At 27.3% G+C, this 22,866-nt stretch overlaps 1 long non-coding RNA gene across 1 annotated transcript in view; it reads right to left on the bottom strand.

Annotated features, from left to right (window-relative positions):
• Nucleotides 1-1,071: 1,071 nt before the first annotated feature.
• Nucleotides 1,072-22,866, bottom strand: part of LOC129957614 (uncharacterized) — a 269,845-nt gene continuing 248,050 nt past the window's right edge. Inside the window, exon 3 of the long non-coding RNA XR_008782793.1 lies at nucleotides 1,072-1,516. This is a non-coding gene — a long non-coding RNA (uncharacterized LOC129957614). The remainder of the gene's footprint in view (nucleotides 1,517-22,866) is intronic.

The following is a 22,866-nucleotide window of genomic DNA, read 5'->3' as shown; positions in this document are numbered from 1 at the left end:
TATTTTTCAACATTTTTTTCGTACAAATAAAAATAAAATTTAAGCTGCACATTTCGCATTCATGGGAAAAAATTAGCTTTTTTCAAAGTGTTGCCATCACATTGATTAAAGCGCCAATTAAAAATAAACACTCTCTATATTATTAATCCAATAAATCAGTTTTATTTTAAGGCAAGTTTTATTTAATATGAACAGGATATCCATTCAAATCAGGGCCACACAGCTAATTTGTAAACCTTTATTAAGACACAGGTATGCTAAAATGGTCTAAATGGAAAATGATTATATTTTATGTAACTTGATTCAATAAATGCTCTAATAAATAACGAATTTTTGATTTTACATAAAGCTTCTGCTGTGGAAATCACGTTTAAAAAAATGTTCTTGAAACACTATTTTTTTAATAAAAAGAGTTAATTTCCAATCAACTAAATCAATCACTTAAACTGACTGATTAATGAAAATTTGAATATCACTATTCAATAAAAAAAAGGATAATTTTAGATTTTCCATCGATCGTTTCAAAGAAAATATGCCAATCAGCGCGCAGGTTTCTCAAGATTAATTGGCCTAAGATTATGAAAATGTTGAGTTTTTAAAATTTTAACATTGAAAACTTCATAAATAAGTCTTTGTTGATCGTGGAAAATAGAAACATTCATTCATTTATTTAAAATTTGGTGTGTCCGGAATATTTCTCAGAATTTCAATCCTTTTGAAAGCAAAACTAAAAACTGAATTTTATGCTGAATCTGAGAAGTTTTTGTTGAATTATTCTTTGAGATATTACATAAATTATGAAAAATATTTTGTAGTTCACATAAGACTTAAATACCGAGCTATTCTGTTTGCAATACTCATATTCAATAATAATAATAATAATAATAAATAACAATAAAGATGATAAATAAAATAAAACGCTTGGTTTTATTAAAAAATATCTTTATATTAATTGCAATTTCACCATTTCCACTCGAAATTAAAGTTGAAGTTTTACCGGAAATGACAACAAATTAGCAAAATATATATAGTAAATTGAACGAAACAATCTAAACAACAGTATAAGTTTGGTATGACTATCAAAATTTAAAGATTAAAAATGTTTTGTTTGAGAATCTATTAAGAGACCAGTTACTTAAAATATTTAACTGAAAATTGTAGCGAGCGGTAATGCTGGCGAACCGGCTGGTCGCCAAAGGCGGCTAGTTTTACAATAAATTGATTGTGGTATGTTTTCGACAACAGTATATTGTCACAGCATTTGGAGAAAAACAGAGAATTTCAAGAAGGTTTTCTCAAAGTGTTGATCTGCTGGTCTTTAAACGTGATGACAAATGTAGGGGAAGATTAGAAGAAAGGTCAGGGATTGACCACCTGTGGCTTAGGACCAACTGCTTCGGAGAGGATACCAGTTCGGAGAATTTGTCTGTAATATGGATGAGTTATGTTAAAAACAGCAATCGGCCACAACAAATCCTGTCGATGCTGCCTCGTTTAGTGGTGGCAGGGCGGTCGCCTGTACACAAGAAGAAGCATATTGTCAGAGCAGAGAAAAATAAAATCGTTTTTTGGGAAAGAAAAATACTAATGAATTTAAATATATGCGAGTTGCATCGATTATGAAGCATTTCATAGAACTTGTTTGAAATGATCCTATCTAAAAGCTGATTTGGATATATTATTTTTTTTTAATTTTTTTAAATTTTAAATCAAGTTTCAAATTGTAGATTGCATTGTTATAAGCAAACCCACAGCAGCTTAGAGCAAATTTCACACTTTAATAAACTAAATTTCCTTGAGTTGCTTTTTTGAGTTACCAAAAACAATTTAAAAACAGACTATTTTAGACTGTTTTTGACCACATAAATAGCGAACCTAATAAAGTCAAGATTTCAAACATAGTTCTCTTAAAAACTTCATAAATTATTGTGATTTGATTTTGCATACGAGTGATTTTTTCTTTGTTTCTTTAACCCTTTCTAGGGCCGTGGGAAGTATGCTTCCCACCAAATTTATCAATCTTTATATGAAATTATGTAGGTTGGCATTAGTTCTGACACATTTTTTTTACAAAGACAGAAATTTAGATGCTTCAGTTCTTTATCTCATACAAAATAATATGTCTTGATTTGTTATTTAATTATTAATGAACCAAACTAATTAATGAATCAAATTAAATTTATCTAATAAGCTAAATGAATCCCTTTTCTTATTCTAATTTCAAGCCTAGAAATATTTTAACATAATATGACTAGAAAAAAATGGCCCTTTAAAGGGTTAAAATGCTGAAGAATAAAAAATTCTTAGTAAAAGCGAATAATGGGTACGACAGACTGTAAAAATTTAGAATTTATAAACACTTTAGTATTACAATTCATGGTTGAAACATTTAAAAAATTGTGCATTTAAAACATTTTTTAGAAGTAAATATACACTTATTTCTAATATTTCAGAAATTTACTACTATTCTGATATGCACAAAATATCCGCATTACTGTATTAACTATTCGCAGAATAAGTACATGCCATCATTAGCAATAGGCCGGCGTCCTGGCATAGGGTAGTGCGTCTTCCCCATAATCTGGGCGTTCCGGGTTCGAGTCCCGGTTGGGGCATCTGTGAGGTGTGTAAATGTGCCCCCCTGTAAAAAGGGGTTGTCCAAGCGAAAGTAACGCATGAAATAACTACGTCGTACTCTTGGCCCTTGTTAGCGCTACTGAAAAAACAAGAGACGCTCACTCGGTTTAAATCACTGGCAGATAACTGTCAGCGGTCTTGTAAAGTACTAAGTAACAACACACATACAACATATTAGAAATAAGCCTACACCTCTAATAGTGTACTCTCCAGCAAAGATCTCGCTTTCTCATTTAAATTTCTTAATCGTATTCTAATTTCTAGTTAGTAAATTAAATCTGCCTTTGGTATATTAATGTAATACAATACTGTTATGAATCCGTAATAATCACTTTATTCAATGTGAGTACTTTTGCTGAAAAGGGAGATATGCAGAAATTCTTAATTGATCCAGTACGAATTCCTGGTTAATGACCACCAACATTTTCAAAGTTTGCTGAATTTGGTAACAAAAAATGAGACTTCTCAAAAAGATAAGAATTATGGCTCTATCTCTATGAAAAAATTTCATAGCTTGTAGAAACATTTTTTTATAAATAAGAAGGACTGAAACGATTCCATCATCTTTTATTTTGAAGTGTTGACCGTAAAGCGAGCTCTCTGGCTGCACTATCGCTGTTTCCGTTTTCCTTATGATAAGAGTTTCTACGTAAGCTGATCTTACTGTACGCTTTGACTGTGTTTTCTCTTCGATTGAAACGTCATTTTCCATTATTCAACACGTTGGGCTTTATTCATCATTCCCCTGTCTAAAAATGTAATATAATATAATTTATATTGATTTTTTTTAATCTTTCAAACAGAAAGAAATTAACTGTTTATCTTAATTAAGTTTCACAAAATCTTTTTTCGCGTTTCATCACATTTATGAGCAAAATTGAAGAAACTCGTGCTCAAAAATGTGGATTTCAATACAGCAAACAGACTGCATATAAATTTTCCGTTTTTATATAGATAAATTATAAAAAAAAGATTTAAGACTTAGGTTTATTAAACACCTCTAATTTAAACATAAATGAGGAAATTGTACCAATGTATCACTTAATAGTTTCTCAAGTAAAAGTATTTGAACAAATTGAAGCTATTTCCTTTTTATTTATTAAAAACTCATTCATTGGATGCAAAGTTAATAAAATTATTATTAAAAACTATTTATAAAAACGTATTTTGTTTAATGCGTTAAACAAAATATTTTTAATTTTAATATCTTTTTTGCTTTATTTAATCGTGGTATGAATTATCTTATCAATAAGGCCAAGGTATCAAGATTAATTTAAATTTGTTGATAAGCTAATAATTAATTTCTGAGAATATTTATTTGAATTTTCATCACGAATACTCAAGTGTAAAAAAATTTGAAACCCCATTCCATCTTATTATGATATTAAAGAACCATCTACTAAAAACCTCTATCTTTACAAACATAAAGCCTATCGAAGGATAAAATAAATCCCACGATTCCATTAACTATCTATGAATTATTCTCATTTTAAGAGAATACTAGTCGCCTTTGGTGACCAGCAGGACCCTCATGATATTTAATTTTATTAATTTAGTAACAGCAACTAAATTTGATAGACTGCATCTGATCCCATCAAGTGTATGTATTATTTCAAATTTTACTTTCATGTCTCCCCTCATATTAATATTGTTAATTTAGTAATATCAATGAATTAATTACATAGGATCTCACCAATATTACATACAATTTCAGATTTTACTTGCACGCTTCTTCCTCATATTATCAATAATATTAATGATGCAACATCAATCAACTTTGATAGACTACACTTGAATCTCAGCAAGTTAATGCCCTATTTTCAAATTTGATTTGCCCCCTTATCATATTAATGGTATTAATTTAGAATATAGTAGTTTCATTTAGTAAATGGCAATGTGATAGACTATATCTGAACTTTATGCATTATTTTAAATTGTACTTGGATGCCCCCTCATCATATTAATAATATTAAATTAGTAATATCAATCAACTTTGATAAACTATATATGATCTTTCTAAGTTTATGTGTTATTTCAAATTTTCCTTCCAAAATAAATACATAGCATTTTGATTCTTAGATATACTTATATTGTAACGAAACTAATAGGCAAACGATACGGGGAAAATTATACGTTGAAAAGATATGGTTCCAGATCTGTAACTGGCTCTTCTTTATTAGCCCTATAAAGGGCCATTTTTTTTGTCATATTATGTTTAAATATTTTTAGGCTTGAAATTAGAATAAGAAAAGGGATTCATTTAGCTTATTAGATAAATTTAATTTGATTCATTAATTAATAATTAAGTAACAAATCAAGACACATCATTTTGTGTGAGATAAAGAAATTAAGCATTTAAGTTTCTCTCTTTCTAAAAAAAAATGTCAGAACTGATGTCAACCTACATCATTTCATACAAATATTGATAAATTTGGTGGGAAGCATATCCCACGGCCTTAGAAAGGGTTAAGAAAAGCTGTAATTCATTGAAGACATATCTAGAAGTCACGGGCTTTCATTGGACCATTTTTTAGAACTGATTTTTTTTCCATTTTTGTCAATTGTATTTAAATATGCAAAAATGGATTCCATTAAAAAAGTAAAAATTTCCATTTTCTAATTACTTACAGCCAGCCATAAGTTTCTTATTCAATCGTATTATTAGTGTAAACACATTAAGAACGACAAATAAATATAAAAATTTTTACCACTTACGATAAGGAAACAGGAAACTTCTTAATGGATATTCTTTTATTTGTTATTTAATGAACGCTCTCGACATGTCACCTTCAGAACAGGTGTTTATTTACAACTCAAAAGATTCATTAGTTAAAAAGAGAACAGGAAAGCAAACTATTGATTCCAGGCTTAAGCGGACAATTATTTTCTTTAATGAATTCCTTTAATGGCTGGAATTACAGAAGGTATTAAATTGCCTTGTCGCTATTATGGAAGTAATTATCAAGACTATGTCAAATTATTCTTGAAATGGGAGAAAATATTTAGCACACAGAAAACTCTTGTTGAAACAGGATGGAAAAATAATTATGATCCTTATTTGTGATTGTAGTAGAAAGGCGATGATTATTTCTGTAATTTTGAAGTTTATTAAGAGGAAAGATCATAATATGTTTCCATATGTGGAGAGTGATTGGAAACTTGTTTAGATAATTTACTAATGGACTCTTAGAGGTTTGAAATATGGAGACTCAAAGAAATCTCGAAGTTGAATTTTTGGACGATTTCAATGTTTTATTTCTACATAAAAATATCTTATTTCTGCGTAATTCCAATATTTTTTTGTAGGCAATAAAATAAAATATTATAAGCTAAGGGATTTTTAACCTCATAGTTATTAAATCCGTTTTCAGTCTTTTGCAAGATACTTTTTACCGAAAATTAAAGTAAATGAAACGAATTAATGAAATAAAATAAATATTAAATTATATAAAAAGCGTATATATTGATCGAAGTGTGTTATAGATTTTATAAAAGGACGCCAAGAATTTCTCCCAATTATGAAAAAAAGAAATGAAATAGTTTAACCTTCCATATTGCTGTTATCTTATATTATCTTTCATTTCCAAAAAAGATTTAATTTATTTTTAGTTGGAGCTTTAATCAATGTAATGGCAACACTTTGAAAAAAGCTAATTTTTCACCCAGGAATGCGAAACGTGCTCGTGCAGCTTAAATTTTATTTTTATTTTGTACGAAAAAAATTTCTGAAAAATATAGTTAAAATATTTATTTAAAATTTCATTAAAAATGGAAATTTAATTTTAAGGTTAAAACATTGGTATCATTTAAAAGATAAATTTTTGATCTTTAACTTCATGTAAAAATATTTTTTGTGCGGTAATATTTTCGGAAGTTATAGCAGAAACACGCCAACATTTCGCTTAATTTTTAAATAAATAAAATTCTAATTAAAAATTCGAAAAAATAACCCCCAGGTGCACATTCCCGCCCTCCAAGGTATACACCTGCCAAATTTGGTAGCTGTATGTCAAACGGTCTGGCCTGTAGAGCGCCAACACACACACACACACATTGAGCTTTATTATAAGTATAGATATTCTGTTTTATTTTTAAAATATTTTGTTGATGTTGTTAATTTGCTTTAAAATAATTCTTAAAATTATTTTATCGGGTTTAAAAAATATAATAATAACAATTTCACTTCCTCTTATACATATTATAGAGAAAGTACAGTGATCATCGAAAGACTTGAACTCGAGGTTTTGACTGATCACCATGTTCTGTACCTCTCTGAGTTCGATAACCATATTTTTGGAAAATGTCCATCCGTTTACCTGTGATAAAGATAACTGAAAAACACTTTCAGCTAGATGAATGAAATTTGGTATATGGGTTTTACACCAATTGTGTAGATTTTTTGTCAAATTTTGAATATAATCGGTTCAAAGAAAGTTTGTCTTTCCTGCTGTGCTAATATCAATTAACATGATACTACAAAACGGAAGGAGCTAGATAGATAAGATTCGGTACACAGATTTAACATCTATAGTGTAGACTCCTGCCAAATTATGAGTCATTTGTAACTTTTGGGTTGACTGCCTATCAGTCTGTACTCAAAAATAAGTGAATTTGAAAATTCAAAATCGGTAACACTTAAATTTATCAAATTTGGTATAAGAATTTGAGATTAGAAATGCAGTTTTGTGTCAAAACTGTGTTTCAATCTATTAAATGAAACACCTCTAAAGCTCAAATTCGAAATTTGGATATTTTTGACCGCATGCCATGGATGAATCGTCAAAAAACTCGCGAGGTATCACACGATAGATTCAGTAAAAATGCTAAATTCCTACCAAAGAATTGATTTTACGCCAGTTCATGTAAGGTGTTCTCAGGAAGAACAAATTTATGACAGACTATTCCATAAAATTTTGGAATGACTACTCCTGCTGGTTTTATTTAAATTATCATAGTTATTTGCTTTATATGATTTATATCTATTACACTAACTTTAAGAATCATATATTTAAGAAATATATTATTTTCATCTCGCCTGTTTTAATCTAATTAAATTGAGGGATTTATTAATCCCATTTAACTGAAGAATACCCTTCAATTCATTCTTTCTCTAATAAAAATAAAATCAAAGAAAATTTCCGAATTTAATCATTTGGATCCTTCTTCTTTTTTTTAGTTGCAAATTTGTTTAGATTATGATGTTCCTTGTGTTTAAATATCGGAGATATAACGTACACTCTCAAAGGCATTTGACTGCTTTAATTGTTACATGAGTTATATTAGTCGATTAATTAATATAATAGTAATTAATTGGTATATTAATCGATTTGTTTTTATTACTACTCGTATTAAAATGTAGATGAAATTAAAAAAAAAGGATGTCAAAGTTCATTTGGTGATTTAATTTTATAAAATGAACCTTGATAAAACTGTGAAAACTGTGTGCATAAAATTTAAAATAGAATCAAACATTTTGTTGAGAATGGATGCATGATTGATTATAAAAAAAAACTGATGAGGTAAACCATTTTTCCGTGTCTAATAAATAGTTTACCTACAACTGATTAATAAATTTCATAAGAAGATTATTTGAAAATAGTATTTCATAGAAATAGTATTCATCAGAATAGTATTTGAAAATAGTATTTCATAGAAATAGTATTCATCAGAATAGTATGTGAAAATAAAATTTCATAGAAATAGTATTCATCAGAATAGTATTTGAAAATAGTATTTCATAGAAATAGTATTCATCAGAATAGTATTTGAAAATAAAGTTTCATAGAAATAGTATTCATCAGAATAGTATTTGAAAATAGTATTTCATAAAAATAGTATTCATCAGAATAGTATTTGAAAATAGAATTTCATAGAAATAGTATTCCTCAGAATAGTATTTGAAAATAGCATTTTATAGAAATAGTATTCCTCAGAATAGTATTTGAAAATAGCATTTTATAGAAATAGTATTCATCAGAATAGTATTTGAAAATAGTATTTCATAGAAATAGTATTCATCAAAATAGTATTTGAAAATAGTATTTCATAGAAATAGTATTCATCAGAATAGAATTTGAAAATAAAATTTCATACAAATAGTATTCATCAGAATAGTATTTGAAAATAGTATTTATAGAAATAGTATTCATCAGAATAATATTTGAAAATAGTATTTCATAGAAATAGTATTCATCAGAATAGTATTTCATAGCAATAGTATTCATCAGAATAGTATTTCATAGAAATAGTATTCATCAGAATAGTATTTCATAGAAATAGTATTCATCAGAATAGTATTTCATAGAAATAGTATTCATCAGAATAGTATTTCATAGAAATAGTATTTATCATAGTATTTTATAGAAATAGTATTCATCAGAATAGTATTTGAAAATAGTATTTCGTAGAAATAGTGTTCATCAGAATAGTATTTGAAAATAGTATTTCGTAGAAATAGTATTCATCAGAATAGTATTTCATGCATTATTTACCAATTATTTAATTAAAAAAAGATCAATATATACGAATTACATTCTTCTTCAGAGGTAGATAATGATCGATATATTCGATGAAACCACAGATTTAATAAGGAATCATTACTAAAATCTAAAAGAATTTCGAGTGGTTACACCCCACAAAAAATTCTCAGCCTTTTAAAAATATAAGTGAGTAGAATTTTTTTATTTATTTTTATCTTCACTTATCTTCTTTTTTTTTCAAAGTTAGAATAGCGGATGAAATATGAGAATAACAAAGCATAGTATAATAGATAATTGAAGTATTCTAAAACTCATAAGAGATTCAAACTCTTGCATAACTTAACAATTATAAAATAACTTCATTTGTATATTCTACATATTTCATGTAACTTGAGAAGTTCCCTAAATATCATTATAAAAAAAGGAAAAGAAAAACATGACTTTTATATCACAGCAAAAAAATATAATCACTATTACTATCTTCAGAAATGTCAATAAACTAGTAACAATAAAATATATCTATACTATAGGAAATATAGTTAATTACAAAAAATGATTTCATGTTTGTAAAAAAGTAATTTTGAAATCAATTTTAATGCTCAAGAGATTTTTTTTTGTACTAGAGTATTTAATATTCTTTTATATTATTGCATAATAACAATACTTTAATTATATATATTAAATATTGCTATTTACATTTTAGTTTGAAATATTTTACTAATTATAAGAAAGGAATTTTCAATTGATTGTGACTACGTTGAAAAGTCGTTTTTTTTTTGCAAAAATATGATTTTTTTAAAAGTATTCTTAATGTTTGAACAAGTTTCTTTATAAAGAGAGCTAGAGTTTTGTTTCTAAGTCTATTTTGGGGGAAGTTGAACTGATTTTTAAGCTTGCATTTATATGCGTTTTAATGTTATTTTGCCTCTTTAAATGCCGTTTCCCCAAATTCTTATCTTTTATTTAATTTTCTTACAAAAAATCCCATAAATTAAAATTTAATACATGCTTTTTTTTATTTAAATTTGGTATAATAATTTTTCAATAGTAGTTCTGTAGTAATCTATAATAATAAGTAAGAATTTAAAGAAGAATAAGAGAATAAATAATATATCTATTTAGAAATATTTTGTAGTTGTTTTTTGTGTTTTACAATACAAAAAATAGAAAATTTCGTGTTAATTAACATTTTGAATATGAATTTTTAAAGAATGGATAGAAATACGGAATATTTTTTATTAATTCAGGAACTAGATTATACATTTCTTAAACTATTTGCAAAATTTTAAGCAAATCATACGATAAATCCTAAACTAGATGTTTGCTTTATATTTCTTTTTAGCCAAAAGAAGCCCCTTTTCCCAAATTTTCTTTTTTTAAAATTGCACTTAACTGGCATAATTTAGTTTCATAAATATTTTATCAATTTTTTTTATTCAAATATTTAAAAATATAATATTTTCGAACGTTGTTGAAAAAAATTCATCCCGAATTCAGAGTCACATACTTTTAACTTTAAGAAATTTTTGATTCCATATGATTGATGCTATTTTAGAAATAAAACTTTTTTTATATTTGCAATACTTATAATGATGAATTATAAAATAAAATAATGGTCAAAATCGGGAAAGGATAAAAGAAATTGCTAAAACATGCTTTGCTTTTTCTTCTAAAGTATATAATTTTTTAATCAAGAATATGAATACTTAAACGAAATTATATTTTGATTAAATCAATTAAAAAATTAAATCGTAACGAAAACAATTCACATTCATAACAAATTTGAAATATATTATAAATAGGATTAGCATTCCAGTTTTCTCATGGTCTTTCCAACGAGTTCTTAAACCTATTCAAATTGATTTTAAATCCCATATTTTTGATTTTGGGGGAAAAATAGTTTCTGATATTTATTGCAATGATAAAATGTAGTTTCTAAAATATTTTAGTATCTCTATTCACCTATTCTAACTTCCAAAAACTTATATATATATATATATATATATATATATATATATATATATATATATATATATATATATATATATATAAAATTACTTCGCACTAAGCAATTCTTTTCAAATTATATATGGGGAGATAAATAATTAAACCTAGTTGTAAGCAAAATTAACAAGGGACAGAATTGACAATCAACCCCAAGCATTGAAAAAAATATCTGGGTATTGTTAACAAAAAAAAATCATTACTAATGCAATTTTAACTGCAACCTTTTTCTTTAATTTTCCCGCCTTCTTTGAGATTATTTTATTCTAATGATAAAAGGACTGTTCAGATATTTTTTTTTTCTTCTTAATCATTAAGAAAATTGTCTTTTCGTCTTTTGCCACACGTGGAATAAAAATTCACTGTAATTGTTGGAGCAAGCGTTGCGTGATATCCGAGAAAATGTGAACCTGTCCTTGGCACGTATCCGATTATTTGAGAAAGGAAAAGAAGTTTTTCTTCATTATAGCTCAAGTTTTATCTATTCATTTTTTCTGACTTCTTTTCCCATTTATAGAACGAAATTGGATATTAAATAAATGTTTAATATGTAAAGAAAAATGATCCGACTTTTCATACTGATATTTTATTGAATTGATTAAAAGAATACTTTGAAAGCTTTCTTTATTCCTTTGAAGATTGCAGACGATTTTTAATTGTTTGGAGAATGTAAATTCCAAAATTATATTTCTGATTGTTGTTTGGAAGATGTGGTTACAAATAAATACATATGTGATATATGTTTTGCAGATTTTAAAGAATGCAGACGATTTTTACGATAAAAAAAACGTATAGGTATTCCGTTGCTAAGCAACGATGAAATTTTTAAATAATCTATCTCAATTATTGTTATTTTTTATTTTTTTATACAACACTTTGATAACTGTTTTTATACAACTTCTTGACAACATTTTTGATAAAAAAAACTATTACTTCTTTTTTTTTAGGAATAATTTGATGAAATGATATACTGTGTTAATTTGTTAAAATACTTGACCAAAATTTACTTTACTTTACTTTCTCATCGTTTCAGTCTTAGTTTTTCTTGTATTCTTGTTGAAAAGTCTTGTTCTTGTATTCTTCAAACAAAGTTGTTCTTTTTTTTTACATTTATGAAAATTAATTACGTTTATTTTTATTTATTTATTTTTTACGTTTATATTTTAAGCATTTACGAAATTAAGTGCTCTAAACCGATCGAATATTAACTAAGGATTCAGTATTTTCTAAATTAAATTCACTTAATTTTAATACATATTTTATTATGTATTTACGCTTGAATCGCAAACAACCATTTGTAATTTTTACCATATTGTATTTTTAATTTTAAAATTAACATTAGAAACTCTCCTTTTAAAAAACTCTTTGTTAAAAAGATGAATGCAAGCATTGATCATATATTAGGGTGAAAAGTTATCACCATTTTAACAAAAAAATTCTCGCCAATTTGATCTGTAATTTTCTTATAATTGCCTTTTATGTTCCAAATACAAATAATGCTATAATTTATATTTGATTTACGAATTTCATATTTTCTTCATATAAACTAAAGATAATTAAGATATATAAATGGGAATTCATCTTTGCCTGCGTTCTTAATTTATATGTAATCTTCTCAAAAATACATTATAATTATTAATAATATTTCTACATAAAGTGAAAAATATATTCATTTAGGTTCTCAATAATATAAAAAAAAACCTATATTTATATTATTGGTAGCATAGAAAAATAAAACATATAAATATATTTACATAATAAATAAATAGAATGAATAAAAAGTGGTTATGTATTTATATTCTTCTTATTATTATTTTTTATTACTATGAATCTATTTATTATTATTTATTTTTATTATTATTACTTTCTTTTATTTATTTATATTCTTTTGGAAGAATCCTATCCATATATTCTATCCAAGAATCCTATCCAGTGCAATGATTTTAGTTTCTTTAATATGCAAAATAAATAAATGCACATTTGAATTATCCTATGCATATTTTAAAAAATGCAGACGATTTTTCGATAACACAATGTATAGGTATTCCGTTGCTAGGCAACAATGAAAGTTTAAGGTCATCTATCGTATTTTTTATTTATTTTATTTTATTTTTTATATATACTTTTGGCAACATTTTTTTTTTCGTTTGTTTCTAAAAGGTAATTTTTATAATATTTCTAATAATATATATATTTTTAAATTTTTGATGAACAATACATGAAACGGCGAATGCATGTTTCAATACATTTTATAACAAACCATTTTTACAGTGATTCTGAAATTAAGTGGAGTGAAGCTAGCTGAATAAGAGTATAAGTCATTAGGCTTTCCAGGTAATAAGAATAAAAATGGGATAAATAATAATAATTGAAAAAGAATGGAAAAAAAACTTCAAAACTAATGATAACGGAATTGGGATTTGAATTACATACAGCATCAGTAATAACTATGTTATATTCCCTTAAGGCTGAACGCAGATAGTAGGAAAAACAAAATCAACTAAAAAATGATAGTAAAAAAGATTTTAAAAATGGCTTCCAGAAAGCCATCAATTTGAAAATAACTGAAGAAAAATATTACTTAAATTACATATTGGCATTTAACGAACTGGAATATTGAATTTCAGAAAACAAATCTCCAAATTTCCATGTCGATAATGATGCTTTAAAGGATGATATTAGTGGATGGAAGTCATTAAGAAAGTTACAGAACTTTTTTCTTACCAGATATCTTCCATCTAATTTTATTTTTTGAAAATCCAATTAACTTCCTCTTAAAATATGGAGAAGATTATAATGATTTGTAATAACAGAATCAATTTTAAAACTCAGATGGATTTTTCGTATTCTATTTCGTATTCCAAGTATTAAATGAAACACGAAGCTAAGTAAAATATCTGTTTCTGTGTGTAGAGTTCGGAATTGAAGTTCCTTTTTTTTCTGTTATCTATTCACTGAATATTATTAAAATAATACTTTGATAAACTGATTTCTTTGTTTTTATTCCGTTACATTGTAACAAATAATAAAGATAAATGAGGTTTGTGTGTGTGTGTGTGTATGTGTGCTCACGCATGTGCGTGTGTATGCGAGTCCTGGAACTGTACAGGGCAGACCGTTTGATTTATAGTTACCAAGTTTGACATGGCAACCAGTTTTATATATCTTGAAGCAGAGGAATGTATACCTCAGAAAGATTTGATTGAAATTATTTTAATTAAAATTTTTAAAAATTAAAATTTAAGATGAATTTTAGTGTTTTTACGTAACAACTTTAAAAATATCATTGCACAAGATATAATTTCATACTATTTCAATAGTTAAAATATTTTAATGATACTAATCTAGTAGCCGTGACAAGTTTTCTTGAAATTTGACATTAAAAAATATTTTATCAATTTGCAACGATATTTTATATTATTGTCCTGATATTTGAACCACTTTCCTTATTTCATCAAATATCTAATCGTTGGATTTCCTAAATAAAAGCAGTGTTATGGAGTGGAGCCATATATATCGAGTTTCCATGTATAAAAATCTGTATACCTTTACATAAAATTTTATACTTTTAATAAGAAATATTTCCTGTATATTAAATTATTTATGTTTCAAATAGTTTTCAAAATTATTATCATCGAATTATTTCATAAAAGCATTTCTTATTATCAAACTATTTTTACAAATAAAAACTGTGCGAGCTTTATCAAAAAGCAGTCATTGAATTTCCTCATAATAGGAAGAAAATATTTGAAATGAAGCACACAAATCTGTCACTTAATTTAATGCAATAGATAGAAGGTTCACCTGCATAAAGTCAGCAATCTATTTCGAAGTAAAAAATACTTCCCGTATAGAGTCATATATAATGGAACTCCTTTAAGAAAAAAGTAAAACAGTTGTCAGTGAGTCATGTGTTACTAAACTCCTTTATAAAAGACAAAAAAAAAAATTTAAAAAAAAATGAAATCCACTATTGCAAATTTCAAGTTACCATGTGAGAACATTATTATTTTTTAAGTTATTATTTTTCTTAATTAATTTAAGTCATTAACCAGTTTAAACCGGTTTGAAACAATAACGAGACTTCTCTATCGGTCTCTATGCCCCCCTCTCTCTATATCTAATGATATATTTTTTAAAATTTTCATTTTCAATTATTCTAGCTGGCAAACAAAGTTTTGAAGCTCGACCAATTTTGAGATGAAAAAAACAAATCGTTTTTCTAAATATCAAGGCATGCGTAATCTGATAGTCTCGTGATTGTTTCAAACCGGTTTACACTGGTTAATGACTTAAATTAATTAAGACAATTCGTAAGAATTCAGAGAATGAATAATTTGGAAATCAAGTTCTAACTTTAGTTGGCGATAAATCGCCAAATGTGACAACCTTCTGCATTATTTTTAATAACCTTATTTTAATTAGTTCACATTATCCTTGAACCAACAATCTTTATCGATTAAACAAACAATATTTTAACATGTTTGGTTTATTTTTAAAAAAACGTTGCGCGAGTTAGGCAATAACACTCTGATTTCTAAGGAAAATACTACAACAGCAGGCGATAGATACTTCAAAAGCTATACTGTGAAAGCCGACTCCAAAATAAAACTACATTAGCAGACGATAGATATTTCAAAAGCTATACTGTGAATGCCGATTCCAAAATAAAAAAGAGATAAATCGCCAATTTGTTGCATACGCATTTTGAGGCTACAACAATTGTTGCCATCAAATCGCTTCAGAAACCTCAAGCCAAAACAATATCATGTTCTCACATGATAACAAGAAAATGTTGGATAGTGAATCATATGTTAAGTTTAGATTTTTCTCTATGAATTCCTCTTTCAATTTGAGCTACATTTTTTGTTTGTATCTAATTTTGCATCGCATTCTTTTAATTAGCACGGCCTCTAAATGTCATCCTAAAATATAAAACAGAAATTCAATTTAATAAAAGATATAAAAATTGAAATGAAAACTCGACAGAAAAGTGTGAAATTACATCAAATGTTAAAATATGTGTACATTTTTTAACAACATTTCTTTGATTCTTCTACATTTCTCTTAAACGAAAAAATTAACTAAGCTATTTTTCTAAGAAGAAAATATTTTAAAAAATTGACATGTGTATTTCTATACATTAAAATTTCTATATATCGATTTCTTCTCCCAGAAATCTTTAAAGTTCGCAAAATAGAGATTCATTTGTTGCTTTTTGCATTCTGCCTGCATGTGAAAATGAAAGCAGGAAATCTTTTGTTGCGACTATGCTAGACCATATACAAAAGATTTGACGCTAAATTTATTTGTGATTAATAACTTCTCTTCGTGATACTTAAAGAAAGTATTGTAATTGTTAAAAAAATTTCTTCCTAAGGATTCTCTTTACATATTTCTTTCCTGGGTTTGGAAAATACATTTTTGGATTCTGTCTGTCAGTCTGTCTGCTTGTGAACGTAACAACTCAAAAACACTTAGAGTTAGAGAAATGAAATATGAATCGACTCAAATTTGTAAATATTTAAAAAATTTTGAAGGAAATCCATTCAAAAGAAGTTTGTCTCTATGTCTGTCTATTTCAAATACTAGTAAATTCCATACCTTCAAAAGATAATTGGCATATAAATAATATTTCGTATACAGGTTTAGCATCTTAAATATTGCTTCTTATTAAATTTTGAACCAATTTGTGAAAAAAAACAGATGTTCTGTCAGCTCGTACTTTAGCATGCATATAAAAGCAATAATTCACAAAAACAGTGGCTTAAATCAATGAAATAAGAAAAATGAATCAATGAAATCAATCAATTATCAATGAAATGAATCAATAGCCAATGATACGCATCAATTATATGAGTTGTAGCCAAAAAATCATGAATCTCTTTGTGACTTCAACTGTAGTTACTCGCCAGATTTTGATTACAGTTGATAAAAAAAGGCATCCAAAATATATATTGGCAGTATAGACTCCAGAGAGACGTTAGATTCAAGCCAAAGATTTATATTTCGTAACCAATACTCGTAATTTCATGCAAAATATTCGAGGCCTTAACCAGGGTCGATAATTTTATGCAGGAGATGAGATTGTAGATTGTTAAGGCAAATAATGTGTAAACGTTCCAGAAAGAATATTTAAGCTGGTTCGAAAAGAAATGTTAAATGCTTTAAAATATAGTTGTTAACTATTATTATCTATAGGAAAATATAGTTGTTAACCATTATTATCTATAGAGGTAAATAATCAGTAGATAATCAGATATTTAATCATCATATTTAATAAAAATGGTGATATGTTTACTTCAAATTACATCTTTTGAGATTAGAATATAAAATATTTTATGGAAGCGATTAAAAGACTTTTGCTCCATGTGTTAAATTTTATACTGACAGAATGTCCTTGAATTCATGGGATAACCTTTAATTGCATATATTTCAATTGAAAATGGTTGCAATGTTCAATAAATTAAACAGCAATTAATCATGGCACAATATCTATTTTCCAAATAATGCATTTATTAAAATGTAAAAAACAGTCATGCCTTTTTCACATATACCAACAATTCTAGCCTTAAAAACCTTTACTGTCACAAAGATTCCGATATATATGGTTAAATATCCAATAACAACTTTATCCACATGGTTTGAAAACATTACAATCCAGACATCTTTAGATACTCCAATCCACTATTATTATAACATTTAAAAGTGAGTTACCACTCGAGTAATTCCGACAACCCTGTCAGAAATTATTACTAAGAATTCGTCTGCATATCTATCTTCTCTAGAAGAATCCTATCCATATATTCTATCCAAGAATCCTATCCAGTGCAATGATTTTAGTTTCTTTAATATGCAAAATAAATAAATGCACATTTGAATTATCCTATGCATGTTTTAAAAAATGCAGACGATTTTACGATAACACAATGTATAGGTATTCCGTTGCTAGGCAACAATGAACCCCCCCCCCCTCCCCCCACACAAAGCTTTGTAGAATATCATTTCTCTTCAGTTAGTACAGTTATTTGCATTTCATGTGCAAATGAAAGTGGTTACAGAAGCTTTACTGCTGAAACTATTTGGATTGAAATGTAGAATTCTGTATGAAATATAATAAAGCCTTTGCACGAAATAAATATTATATAGAATGGTACAATTATGATAACATTCTAGTACATCAATTATTGTACCATAAATTACAATTATGATGGTACTATGTTATGCCATCGCAATGTTTTCCAACATTGATAAACGTAGGTTTATAATTTGATTTTCATAATATAGAAATTACAATATTTTCTTCACAATAATGTACAGTATTATATAATATTCAGCACTTACTGAAAAATTATTTCAGTTAATTTTTGGAAAATAAAATGACAGATTAAATGAATTATTAAGCTAAAACTAATATTTTTGAGTTAGAATTTCACTATATCAATGCTTTTCTAAATTTCAGTACTTTTCGAATATTGTTAAATGTTATACAATGTTGTTAATACAGTTTTTGGCTTTCATCTGTATTTACAAAATTGTTCAATATTCCACAAAACATTGTACAGTAATTTAGTGTCATTAGCGTGATAAGTAAAAATGGTGATTAAAGTACATTAGATATAAAGTTTTGGAAACGGAATTTCAAATCGTTTATGAAAGAATGAAATACATTTAAATATGTTTCCACTATTACGCTGATTGCAGTAGCATTTGTATAATGTATAAATTTCAAAATTAGTAATAATTTATAAAAAAAAAAAAAGGCTTCACATTATTTCAATAATTAGTTCCTAAAACAGAGTAAATATTATCATGAAGTTTTCTATATAAAAATAGTTTGTTAACAAATTATAAATTTAAATAGGGGATTTGAGACACATTTTTAACTACTTCTATTGGGTAAGCAACAACTACCTATAATATTAAGAATATTTTTTATTCTTTTTTGAAAATGAACTATTTTTAGCTTTTTATATAGAAATTCGTATGTGCGTTTTAGTGAAAAAGATTATCGGAAAGCCTTTCATCTTTTTTATAAAATTTTAATTTTTAATCTTTAGTAAAATGCAAAAAAAAAAATGATAATGAAACTTTTAATTGTATCGTAATTCATAAATACGTCGTCTTCGGCAATCAGCTGATTTACCTCGATTTTAACCTGTTGTTAACATTGACTCTTTGTTAACATTGACAGGTAATTAACGTATATTCAATTTGTTTCGCATTGAAATATTTCGCCATACCCAATTGACGATCGTGGGCGCAATTAATAATTTCAAGCAACATAGACATTTCAAGAATTTCAACAATACACCAAATGGAAGTACATTTTTAAAAAATACCTGCACAATACCTGCTGATTTGAAAGCTGCAAGACACGAAATTTGCGGAATTAAATTGACAAAATAAGTCTAGTTGAGGTTAGGAGCTTTGCCAAAATCATTTTTGTAATATTTCTAGAAAACAGAAGATGGAAGGGGGGCAAGCAAACATTAGTGATGCATCTTATCATCATGAAATAACACGGAAAATGACGAAATCAATCAAGTAACTGGATTTGGTGGAATCATCTATTACATCATGATGTCTTCTCCATGGAGAATATAAAATGAAAATGTGACATGAAATATCTCTCAAAAATTGTGGTGAGTTAGGAACCAATGGGGGGGGGGAGGTTAGGGGCGAACATGGGGGGGAGGTTAGGGGCCAACATGGGGGGGAGGTTAGGGTTCGTTCCGGCTTATTTAAGGTTAATGAGCTTGTGGTGAAAGCGTATAAGCCAGTTAACAGCTACGCTACCTGAGCAATTGCTTTTGTATCCGGGTCATATTACTGGGCTGCGAACCACAAGGTCCCAGGTTCTATCCTCGCTCATCCCAATCCGCCACAAGCTATGGAATGGAATAAAAATTGACCAGCTACATAAAATGGTAAGGGTTGAGGAGTTTTAGTGTGTGCGTCTTTTTCCATACAAAATGTACATCGAAATGATGTCTTTGGAGTTTCACTTTTAAGCGAGGGAAATTGAGGAAATAGCTTAGAGTTAAATGATGTAAATAAAAAAAAATTAAAACAATACCAGTACTTGGAAAAAGGAGTCTTGTTCCTTGTTTTTTTATTATTATTATTATTTTAAATATATCGATTAAAGTTTCTATGTTCTTCTTTCATGCGATGGATGTATTTTAAATTTTATGGCTCTCTTAAAAGAAATAACTAAATAAAAACCAGCGGGATGGGTCACCCGTAAACTTTCTTGCATACGCTTTATTAAATTTGTCATGCCAGAGGACGCTTTACATGGCAGTGATGTACAACAATTACGAAATGTGAATTTAGTGTTTTTACTCAATTTATTGGCAAGGGCAATTATTCCCTTTACTCTCATGTGGTTAATAATGTTCAAAAATCCAATTTGTGTTTTAGATACGTTTTTCCCCAACGATTGAAACAAAAATTTCACACAAGGCTGCACTTGTAGTTACAAAATCCCATAACAAATTCAACATATTTAAGTCTCTGAGTTTTTGAGTTATTGCGTTAACATGATTCTGACAGAAAGACAGTTAATCTCTTATTGCATTTGACTCAAAATTCTAAAGGTGCCAACCCTATAGATGCTAAATCTGCATACCAAAAATTATATATCTATCTCTATTCGCTTTGTAATCATCACGTTAACTTATATTCCGTTAATAGCCGGACAGACGGACTTCTCTGAACAGAGGTTGCTCAAAATTTGATAGAAATCTCCAAATTTGATGTAAAGACTGTATACCAAATTTCAACCATCTAGCTCAAACCGTTTTAGAATTATCTTTATCTCTGACAGATAGACAGATATTTTTCTAAACATGTGTTTTCTGGGAAATGTGGGAAATGTGTTTTCTGCATTCATTCCCCTAAAAAAATAGACATTCGTCAAACTCATGAGTTCAATTTTTTTTTTTTTTTTTTTTTTTTTTTGACGATTGCTATAATTTCTCTATACTGCATATACGAGAAAGTCTTTAAAGGCAGAAAATGGGAACTGTTGCGTACACATAAATAACATTTTATCTTGATTTCAATTCCATTTAAATTTAGAGAAACACCTAAATACCAGTGCTGAAGTGCCTTCAACTTTAACTGTAATAGGGCATAGCACCGTTTGAGCGACGCATTCATTAAAATCATGAAACACATCAATTCCTTGCATTCCGACAGTTCCACTTTAAAACTTCCTTTCCCGCAATTGGTCAAAAGGATACGCTCAAGCGCCCATTCCTTAACGAGCTGAACCACAGGGCGTGACAACTTAATAATGTAGACACGTTAACCCTTTCTGAACTACTGCTATTACATCATTTAAAATCGAGTTAATTCGCGAGTTATTCGGACCCATTCTTGCGTGAAATAATTGCAGACGATTCGTCCGCAAGACTTTCAATTCCTTACTTTTCACCTTCCACCTTTTCGGAACTGTCAGTCATCATTTGTATTTATTTACCTCTGTTATTTCTATCTTATTTACGGATGAGAATGAAAAAGTTTAATGGATAAAATAGTAAAATAATTAGAATGATTTGTAATTTGTTTGCGATCACTTTACATTTTTGTAGCTCAATAATAAATAATTACAGAAATAATTTTCGCCGTTGTTATGCTTCAAAACATTATTTGATAATCTAATATTTAATGACTGATACGTTATTAACCATCTTAATATAAAATTATTATATTAAAATAAAATTAATTTAATAAAACATAAAATCAAATACTCTTAATGTAGTAAAAAATAATTTCATTTGAAATATCTTATATTTTTTAATATTTAGAGTCATTTTTTTCTCAAACGTATTAATAGATGGCGCCAGTAGTATGGAATCCTAATTTAATTTAATTAATGATTAACTAATAATTAAGTTCTGATTTTTTTTTTTTTTAAAGAAAAGGAAATTTTATTGAGGCTATGCAAGTAAGCAACATTTTAACTTTCAGTCTATTAGGAAATGAATGATAAATGAATTACAAAATACTATAAATTCGCACACAAAATGGGCCAAATGAAATAATTTTTTTAAAAATAGATTAGCATCATTTATTAACATTATATATTCTAGAAATTTCCAAGTTTTGCCAAAATATGTGAGTAAGGCATTTGCATATAGCAGATATAATTTCTTTAAAAATATTTTAAGTAGAAAGTATTATTTTAATATATTATGATTGAAATTTTGAAATAGATTTTTTTTAATATTGAAATCAATTGAATTAAAAGTATATGACTTCATCACTGATTCTCAATACCTATCATGAGATTCTGATACTAGAATTAAATTTCATATTTCAACGATGATTGGAAGTGGAATAAGGGAATGAACTTTAAAGACTTTAATTTTCTTCGATTTAAAATAATCGAATTAGATGCAAAATAGGCCAATAATTTATTTAAGGGCATAATGATGTTCAGGAGACCATATTAAACAATGTCTTTTTCCAACTTAATTTATTAATCAATCAATTTCAGTTACGGCAAAGATGTTTTATTTATCCTTTCTAATCAATACCTTCAATCTGGAGCAATTCGTTATTATTCTCTCCTCAACTGTGTCCACAAAAGCTGGAAATAAGCCTTTATAAAAATGAAAACGGCTGAATGAAAATCATATAGTTTCGTTTAGTTATATTAATGTCCAATTTTAACAGCAACCTTAGAGCTATTTTGGAACGGATCTTGAGATTTTTAACCATGCTCGGAAGATGA

The sequence above is a fragment of the Argiope bruennichi genome, chromosome 11, assembly GCF_947563725.1.
Source record: "Argiope bruennichi chromosome 11, qqArgBrue1.1, whole genome shotgun sequence".
Lineage (NCBI taxonomy): Eukaryota > Metazoa > Arthropoda > Arachnida > Araneae > Araneidae > Argiope > Argiope bruennichi.
This window is presented reverse-complemented; position numbering and strand designations above follow the sequence as displayed.